This window comes from Salvelinus fontinalis, chromosome 9, assembly GCF_029448725.1.
Source record: "Salvelinus fontinalis isolate EN_2023a chromosome 9, ASM2944872v1, whole genome shotgun sequence".
NCBI lineage: Eukaryota > Metazoa > Chordata > Actinopteri > Salmoniformes > Salmonidae > Salvelinus > Salvelinus fontinalis.
The window spans coordinates 19959889-19969820 of NC_074673.1; positions in this window are offsets into that span (position 1 = coordinate 19959889).

Sequence of the window (9932 nt, forward strand, 5' to 3'; positions counted from 1 at the left end):
GACAACAGCCAGTGAAAGTGCAGGACGCCAAATTCAAACAACAGAAATCTCATAATTAAAGTTCCTCAAACATACAAGTATTTTACACCATTTTAAAGATAAACTTGTTGTAAATCCAGCCACAGTGTCCGATTTCAAAAAGGCTTTACGACGAAAGCACACCAAACGATTATGTTAGGTCAGTACCTAGTCACAGAAAAACACAGCCATTTTTCCAGCCAAAGAGGAATCACAAAAAGCAGAAATAGAGATAAAATTAATCACTAACCTTTGATGATCTTCATCAGATGACACTCATAGGACTTCATGTTACAGAATACATGTATGTTTTGTTCGATAAAGTTCATATTTATATCCCAAAATCTTAGTTTACATTGGCTCGTTATGTTCAGTAATGTTTTGCCTCCAAAACATCCGGTTATTTTTCAGAGAGCCACATCAATTTACAGAAATACTCATAATAAACTTTGATAAAAGATATAAGTATTATACATGGAACTTTAGATCAACTTCTCCTTAATGCAACCGCTGTGTCAGATTTAAAAAATACTTTACGGAAAAAGCACATCATGCTATAATCTGAGTACAGCGCTCAGAGCCCAAACAAGCCATACAGATATCCGCCATGTTGTGGAGTCAGCAGAAGTCAAAAATAGCATTATAAATATTCACTTACTTTTGATGATCTTCATCAGAATGCACTCCCAGGAATCGCAGTTCCACAATAAATGTTTGTTTTGTTCGATAACGTCCATAATTTATGTCAAAATACCTCCTTTTTGTTTGCGCGTTTAGTACAGTAATCCAAATGCGCAGGCACTATGTCCAGACAAAGTAAAAAAATTCCATTACAGTTCGTAGAAACATGTCAAAAGATGTATAGAATCAATCTTTAGGATGTTTTTAACATAAATCTTCAATAATGTTCCAACCAGAGAATTCCTTTGTCTTTAGAATTGCAATGGAACGCAGGCTGCTCTCACGTGAACGCGCGTGGTCAGCTCATGCCACTCTGGCAGACCTCTGACTCATTCAGCTCCCATTCCCCCCTCCTTTACAGTAGAAGCATCAAACAAGTTCTAAAAACTGTTGACATCTAGTGGTAGCCTTAGGAAGTGCCATATGACCCCATAGACACTGTATATTCGATAGGCGATGAGTTGAAAAACTACAAACCTCAGATTTACCACTTCCTGGTTGGATTTTTCTCAGGTTTATTCTCATCTAAATCTACTAATAATATGCATATATTAGCAACTGGGCCTGAGTAGCAGGCAGTTTACCCTGGGCACGCTTTTCATCCAAACGTGAAAATGCTGCCCCCTATCCCAAAGAAGTTAATTTATCCAGAGTGTTGGTGACTGCAACTGTGCTGTCAGATTGTCCGTCCTAAATTCAGAGCGTTTTATGTTCAGAACGCACACTGGACGCTCTGGGCAATAAGTAGGGTTGTTCCCGAAAGCTCTGACCTCCCAACGACAGTCAGGCACCAAAGCTAACAGGCTAACATTGGCTAGCTACTTCCAGACACATAATGATAGAACACCCCACTCTGACCATTTTACTCCCCCTAGCAGAGCTGGTAAGGCAATTTTTATGTTATCCAGAGCGTTGGTGACTGTAACAGTGCTGCTGGCAACAATTGAATTGCGCTTTGTTGCTGACATCTACTGACACCAGACATATTCAACCGGTGTTGAGCGTTCACAAATCAATCAGTTATTCTGCGCTCTGGCACACTAAGACGAGAGTCTTTTGTTAAGATATGTAGCTAGATACATAGCTAGCTAGGTAAACAATGAATCCCAACGCATGACGTAACGTTAGTTAGCGAGCCAGCCAGCTAACATTAGCTAGCTATCTAACAGTACACTAACTTGAAATTAAAATACTTTGTCAAAATTAGAGTGGTCTTTTGTTAAGACATGTAGCTAATTAGCTAACTAAACAATGGACCATAATCACAACTCATGACGTTACTACCCCGCATGAATCTGCAGGTAGCTAACCAACCAGGTTCTATGGCTATAACTAGTCAAGCAAATGTGACTCGAGATACGAAGAATAAGATCAAACACATAACTTTAGCTAGCGACCCGGCCAGCTAACATTAGTTAGCTAACAGTACACTTGATATGAAACCACTTTCTGTCAAAATTAGAAATGTGTAATATCTGAAAACGTAGCGAGCTAGACTATCTTACCAGTGTACATCATGGCTGGACGCGTCTCCTGTCTGATGCAATGCATGGTTGCCCTTAGTTTGAAGATGTAATCCAGACTGGTGTTTTCTCCATCTCCTTAACTATCATACTCGAATTCCACTGATTTCAAAACTCGGTCCTCCAGAAAGTGGAGAGCATACACATAAAGTTAGCAGCTAGCGAGCCAGCCAGCTAACGTTAGCTAGCTAACGGTACACATTAACTTGACATTAGGTTTATGCAGTTTTACTACGCGATACATTAAAAAAGCCACGTTTGACACAATTACCTAGACATACTGACCAGCTCCAATAGACAGTAGACAATAGGCAGACCAATCCAAACTCATCTCTCAGCATGTCTAACCCACTCATTATCTCAGCAAATCATGGCTAGCGGGAAGGTTGCCCCCCTTTTTCTGTGGCTAAACCAACTAGGCTCGTTAATTTAACCATTTTATTCGTATTTACAGATGGCATACAAGTTTGATAGTAAGGCACATGAAAGTTCACATGTTCGAGAAGGCATTTCTACCAAAAAACGCATTTTGATTTTTAAAAAATTGTTTACGTTCAAACAGCTCTCTTGTGAAGTCATGACTAGTTTCCTGAATCGTGACAAAAATGTACATTCGTTATAATCCACAAAATAATTCACAGTTCCTGTTGCTGGCTCAAATTAAGATCCTACATCTGTAGGGGAGATTAGGTATGGGGCTATATGGGGATACTGTGTGTTTGTTGAGGGATTATGACGGAAGGAAGAAACTGGGGGAACATGCATGTATGGAAAATATCTGAATATATCACCACTATTACTGCAGTCCATAATAGATGAATCCAATGCTCTGGCAAAAAGCAGCTTTCCTGAATCCTGCTGTGAGTACATCTAGTGGGGCTGGGAGATGGGCCTCAGAGCCAAACTCTGGAAACCCCATAGTGAATATATACACCCTCTTATGAAGGATTACTGTTGGCTTCCATCATGATTTCCCTTTAGTTGTTCATTGGGCTGTTTGGGATAAAGTTTGAATCCTACTCAACCTGCCCAGAGATGAGTAGGCCTACATGTTGTTTGAAGGACATTAGAGCAACATTGAGAGTATCTTAAATAAGACATTTCAGTATTACCTCCCCTCCCCCTCCACAAACAGACACACATGCACATACACACACACTAAGGGGCGGTGAGGTTTTATGAGATTACAGGACAGACTTGGACTTGGGGAGAGGTCACGGTCACTCATACATCTCAGTACTGAGGACTGGCTTAGTAGTTGAGCCAAGTTGCCATGAGTAAGGAAACCCCACACAAAAAATACTATAGAGTATACTTTGGTAGGAATATTACAGTATTCACTGTAGTGTTTTTGCTGACTTTACCATAGTATTCACTATTGTAGTAAAACAAAAGAATACTATTTACTATAATAATTACTGTAGTGTTTTTGCAGACTGTAGTAAACTGTAGTGTTTTATGGAACATTACTGTGATATTTACTAAAGTGTTTATGTGTTATTATCTTTTACGTATAAGTGGGGGCTTTCTCCTTGAGGAAACCTACTGGAAAAACATTCAAAGAACACATTTTCCATAACCTGTAGGTAAGACTTGGTTCTGAACGGAGAGTTCAGCGCTTCTGCTCTTTTCTATAAACTGTAGGGAACACAATATACTGCATGGTCTATACTTGGCCTGTCTTTCTCTCTTGCATGTGTCACAAATTGGGAACCATGAATCCTGCTGTAAGTACATCTAGTGGGGCTGGGAGATGGGCCTCAGCCACACTCTTGAAGACCCAAAGTGAATATATACAGCAAAACACTGTCTCTGCCCTACTGTTGTTCTTTGGTCTTTTATTACTGTTTTGTCAGGCTGTTTGGGATAATGTTTGACCCAACCAGCCCAGTGGTGAGTAGGTCTACATGTTGTTTGAAGGACATTAGAGCAATATACATAGTATCTTAAATAAGACATGACTTTGCTGATAACTTCTTTATTGAGAAACAATGTGCTTACATGACTCCATTGCCAGTTACCAAGGCAATGAAGCACATGGATTACTGCCACTATATTAGTCATTATGTAAGGGATAATCAAGGACCCGCTAGCAGAGTGGAACTGACCTTCCACAGAGTTGCATTATTTTCCAGAGAACGCATAGAGCCACAAGTTGATTATCAATGTTATACCATGGCTATAATTTAAAAATGTGTTCATTTGATGGTAGAAATGTGTTCAACATCCACCGAAGTAGCTAGCAAGTTTACTAGATCTAATTCAACAATGTCAATAATGTTTTCAATTTGACTTTTGCTTTCAAAAGCAGCTGAAACATAGAACATGTAAGATGAACTATAGTTGTTTTGAAGGACATTAGAGCAACATACAGAGTATTGTAAATAAGACATCTCAGTCAGCTAGTGCGTCGTGGAACACACCTTCCATGTCGTTCCTTATTTTCCATAGAATGCATAGCCCCTCGTTGATTATCCCTTACATAATGATGTGTCCTGCTGCATGTTCTTTATAAATACAATAACTCATTTAATAATTTAATTAGATATACAGTATATCCATGTAGCGATTTGTCTTGGGTCCCTACAGCCAATCAAATTACCGCTCACAAACAATCTCGCATGTGGACTTCATCGAACGGCGGCAGTGGTTAAGAGCGGTAATCTGATTGGACAGACATGACCCTTCTATTTGGTTTATTAAGTAGAAGCATGAAGGCTGTATTGATGAACATTATATATTTTATCATAAAATGACATAATATATAAGATCTCTATGGATTTTATTAGTAGCAGTGCTGGAGCAGTCAGGTCTATTGACAGCACCTGTCATGGCCCTCTCAAGCAGTGATGCTGAAATGAAAGCAGACGTGAGGATCAGTCTCATAAGGCTAGTAGGCAGAGAACATGTGGTTTGATCAAGTGGCGACCTCTACTGCCCACTTGGGAAACAGTCTGTGACTTGCTCAGTCACTCCTGTTACTCCACTACTGAATATCTGTATATTTAGGTACTGTACACAGACAGTTATTATAAGCTCTATTATAAGTCCTGTACACTGACTGACGGCTTGATTGCACTGGGAAAAGACATGAGCACTGGCACCATCGTGTATCATAAAAAAACAAACACTTCTTCTGCAACCCCACAGTGAGAGAGAGAGAGAGAGAGAGAGAGAGAGAGAGAGAGAGAGAGAGAGAGAGAGAGAGAGAGAGAGAGAGAGAGAGAGAGAGAGAGAGAGAGAGAGAGAGAGAGAGAGAGAGAGAGAGAGAGAGAGAGAGAGAGAGAGAGAGAGAGAAATAGAGAGAGAGAGACAAATAGAGAGAAAGGGGTGTAGGTATGTTGTCCTGTAGGTATGAGCAGCAGTCTAGAGATTAAGTCTCATTTTTATCCATCCCTCTCTACTGTGTTCTGAGGGAGTTTAGATGGCAGGATTCATTTTCTAGTGGTTCTCAGGGTGTTCTGCAGCTCCCTCTCCCCCTCTTTCTCCCTGTCTCCCCATAAGGTCATGAAAACAGATGCTGTCTCATGGCAGCACCCCCCTCCTGTCACATACGTGCGGGCGTGTGTGTGTGTGCGTGTGTGTAGGTAGGCACTGCGCAGGTACTGATAAGAGTCTAGTCTGGCTTCATCCCCTGAGCCCTATGAGTCTTTAAACCTCACTACACACACACACACACGGCTGGGAACTGGGTCAGCACATCTTCTGCTGATCCCCGAAAACCAGACGAGGAAGACACACACACACACGGAGAGGGGGAGAGGAAGCGAGAAGGAAAGAAAGAGAGGGAGACAGAGAGAAAGAGAGCGACAGAGAAGAAAGGGGAAACTCAACACAGATGTTCCATAATGCAACAGGCTTCTCTATCCTTCAGCAAAGCAGAGTGTGAAGGGGAGAGAGTCTGCCTGCCATCCCTCTTCCTTTATCAGACCCTTCCAATATATTCTGCAGCGTTATTAAGTATGTCAGGATCATAGGACTTAACATTACAGGCACGCAAACATCTTCCCACTTCCCTCTTCCCACCTCCCCCCAGAGATGGAAGTAATAGCCTCAGTGTGATACATAAGTGACAGATGAAAGAGAGAGAGTCAGGGAAGAGAGAGAGAGGAGGCCAGAGAACGGGTGATAAAATGACACAGAGGGGCATGGAGGAACCCTTTAAAAGCATCAGTCTTTTTTCATCTGTTCTCGCTCTCAGGCCACCCTCTCCCCCCCTCTCTCTGCTTCTCTCCCTCTTACTATCTCTCTCCCTCCCTCCTGAGCCAATGTAAGCTCATGCAATGCACATACACACAGTGATCCGAATGTACATGTAGGCCAGTCCTGCAGAGAGAAGTGAAAGTGAATGGTAAATCAAATCAGCTGGTGCCACGGCAACGAGTCCCTAAGGCATAACACTGGTGCTGGGCAGCAGGCAGGCTAACTGACAACTACACACACACACCACACGCACATACACATTCTCTAATCATGGTACTGGCTACACAAAGGTGGAACTCCTGCATAATAAAAAGGATCAGTTAAAAAATACATTCTTAGATTTTTTTTAGCAGCAGCCCACCACTTTAATATCCTTCCAGTTTGACATCTTTCTTACATTGCCAGGACTGTCCTAAGACTGCTGAGTGAGGAAATCTGTGCATGCAGGATACAATTCAGCCAGGATACATTAGAATAGAATACCTTTACTCTCTGCTTAGCTTCAGACGTTTTTTTTTTACCCGGCAATAAAAAATAACATCAGTCAACCTGCTACCATAGGGAAGTCATCTAGCGCGACAGATAGCGCACGCTATCACACACACACACACACACACACACACACACACACACACACACACACACACACACACACACACACACACACACACACACACACACACACACACACACACACACACACACACACACACACTTCATTCAAATGCAGGTAGTGCACTCCCTCCCTCTCCACACCAGCGAAGTGTGGCCCCTCCCTCTCCACACCAGCGAAGCGTGGCCCTGAAAGAATATATAAACAAATAACTACCAAGCCGGTGGCCGGTGGGTGCTGAGGCTTAGGCTCCTCTTTACTTTATAAAATAAACCCTGACGTTCTCTTGTCTCTGCCGGTGACTCACAGGCCACTGAATCAGCAATATATTTCTCTTCCTGTTAAGTTCATTGACTGGGTGTCAGGTCGAATTAATGGCAAAGTGTGTGCAAGGGCGCTGCAGAGGACAATGGTTTGACTAAACCCAATGACGGGACCATGTCTATGTTCCTTCAGCCCTACAGTATGTTCCCTGGGCCCTATGTTGCCTCAGCCATATGTTCTCTCAGCCCTATGTTCTCTCAGCCCTATGTTCCCTCAGTTCCACAGCCCTATGTTCTCTGGGCCCTATGTTCCCTCAGCCCTATGTTCCCTGTTCCCATAGCCCTATGTTCTCTGGGCCCTATTTTCCCTCAGCCTTATGTTCTCTGGGCCCTATGTTCCCTGGGCCCTATGTTCCCCCAGCCTTATATTCTCTGGGCCCTATGTTCCCTGGGGCCTATGTTCCCTCAGTTCCACAGCCCTATGTTCTCTGGGCCCTATGTTCCCTTGGCCCTATATTCCCTCAGCCTACGTATGTTCCCACAGCCCTATGTTCACTCAGTCCTATGTTTCTTGGACCCTATGTTTCCTCAGCCCTATGTTCCCTGGGCCCTATGTTCTTTATGTTCCCTCAGTCCTATGTTCCCTCAGCCCTATGTTCCCTGGGCCCTATGTTCCCTCAGTTCCCACAGCCATATGTTCTCTGGGCCCTATGTTCCCTCAGCCCTATGTTCCCTGGGCCCTATGTTCCCTCAGCACTATGTTCCCTGGGCCCTATGTTCCCTCAGCACTATGTTCCCTCAGCACTATGTTCCCTGGGCCCTATGTTCCCTCAGCAGTATTTTCCCTGGGCCCTATGTTCCCTCAGCCCTATGTTCCCTGGGCCCTATAGTCCCTCAACCTACAGATGTTCCCACAGTCCTACGTTCATTCAGACCTATGTTCTGTCAGCCCTATGTTCCTCAGACCTATTCCCTCAGCCCTATGTTCCCTTCACTCAGCCCTATGTTCTCTCAGCCTTATGTTCCCTCAGTTCTATGTTCCCTCAGTTCTATGTTATAAACCAGGAGTCAGGAAACAAATATCTCACATAGCTTATATATTTACACCCATGATGTACGTCTTTTGGTTAGTTGAGCCATTGTTGTTGCATGATGGAACAAAGATAGGTAGTATTTCTGATACATATTTTTGAAATACGTATTTCAATTACTTTTGAGAATTTTGTCATTTTTATCTCACTGGCCTGAACTACATTGCAATGATTGTTTTGAGTAAGTTACACAATTTCAAAATACTAAATACTTTTATATACCGGCTCAACATTTTGTGGCCCCCTATCAACTCAAATGTACTGCATCGGTGTCAGAAGTCTGATGCCATTACAGTGTGATAAAAACGTCTGCTAAATGACCAAAATGTTATGTGAAAATGAACACTTGCAAAGTACATTGGGTATAATTCTAGTGATCTCCGTCCCCAAACAAGGCCAAATTTGATTACAATGCAAATGATTTGGACAATAAGCATTTGTGTCAATTGTTATTGAAATTGGTTCAGTGGGTACTGAGGGAACATATGGCTGAGGGAACGTAGGACTGAAGGAACACTATTAGCTGGTAAGCTTAGCCAAAACTCTCAACCCATTTAGTGGCCAGCAGAAAAGTGACGTAGACGTTCGTTGACGGAAACTGAGGTTTTGTTTGAAACGGCTAATGAGTCGAGTGAAGCTAATAGTACAGAAAGTGAGAATGAGTGGATTACAGCGTTGAAGAAAAAGGGAAACAAAAGAAGTAAAGCTATGTTGGAAAAACCACTAGACTTGTTTTTGGACGGAGTCAGGGTTTTGAATGAATGCTACTTGGGAAATCTGTTTAATGTCTCCAGGAAAATCTGGAATGTGTTGGAAGAAAGTGTGGTCAGTGAGAGTCACAAGTATTTTTTGTGTGTCTGCGGAGCAGAAGAAGCGTGTGTTAAGACTCAAAAAGATATGGAGTGGAATGTTTCCTGCATGGATTTTCGTAGCAGGGTGCCTATCAAGGGGGTTATTTCTGGGGTGGTGAAAGAAATAAAGGCAGAGGATATAACTGAAGAATCGATGGAGTGGTTGGTGCACGTCAATTGACCTGCATGGTAACAGTAGATGGAGAAAAGAAGTTCACTTCCTCCATGCTACTGTTCTTTGATGAAGAGTCTCTCCCTTCTCATATAAAGTTAGGATTCATGAGATTTGTGCACAAGCCCCTTCAGTGTCATGAATGTAAAAGATTTGGTCATGTGTCAAGTGTGTGCAGATATCGTATGCCAGAGGAAGGGAAATTCTGCAACTGTGCAGGTAAACATGCTCCTGAACTCTTGGAGTGCCCTGGTGAAGGAGAATGAGGTGGCAAGGGTAAGGAGTATCCAGCGTGTCTCCTATCTGGAGGCGGTGAGAAAATTGGTGGGAACGAGTAGCGGGGAAGAAGCAATGGTAGTAGAACCCCCAAGACCAGTAAAGGTTTTTTTCATCAACCGAGGGATAGTGAAATGCTACATGTTAAAAAGTTGGACTTTGTATTATTTATTGTAATGGTCATAAACTGTACAGCACAAGCGGAGAAGAGGTCTAAGAAAATTTGAATCATTGTGAATGC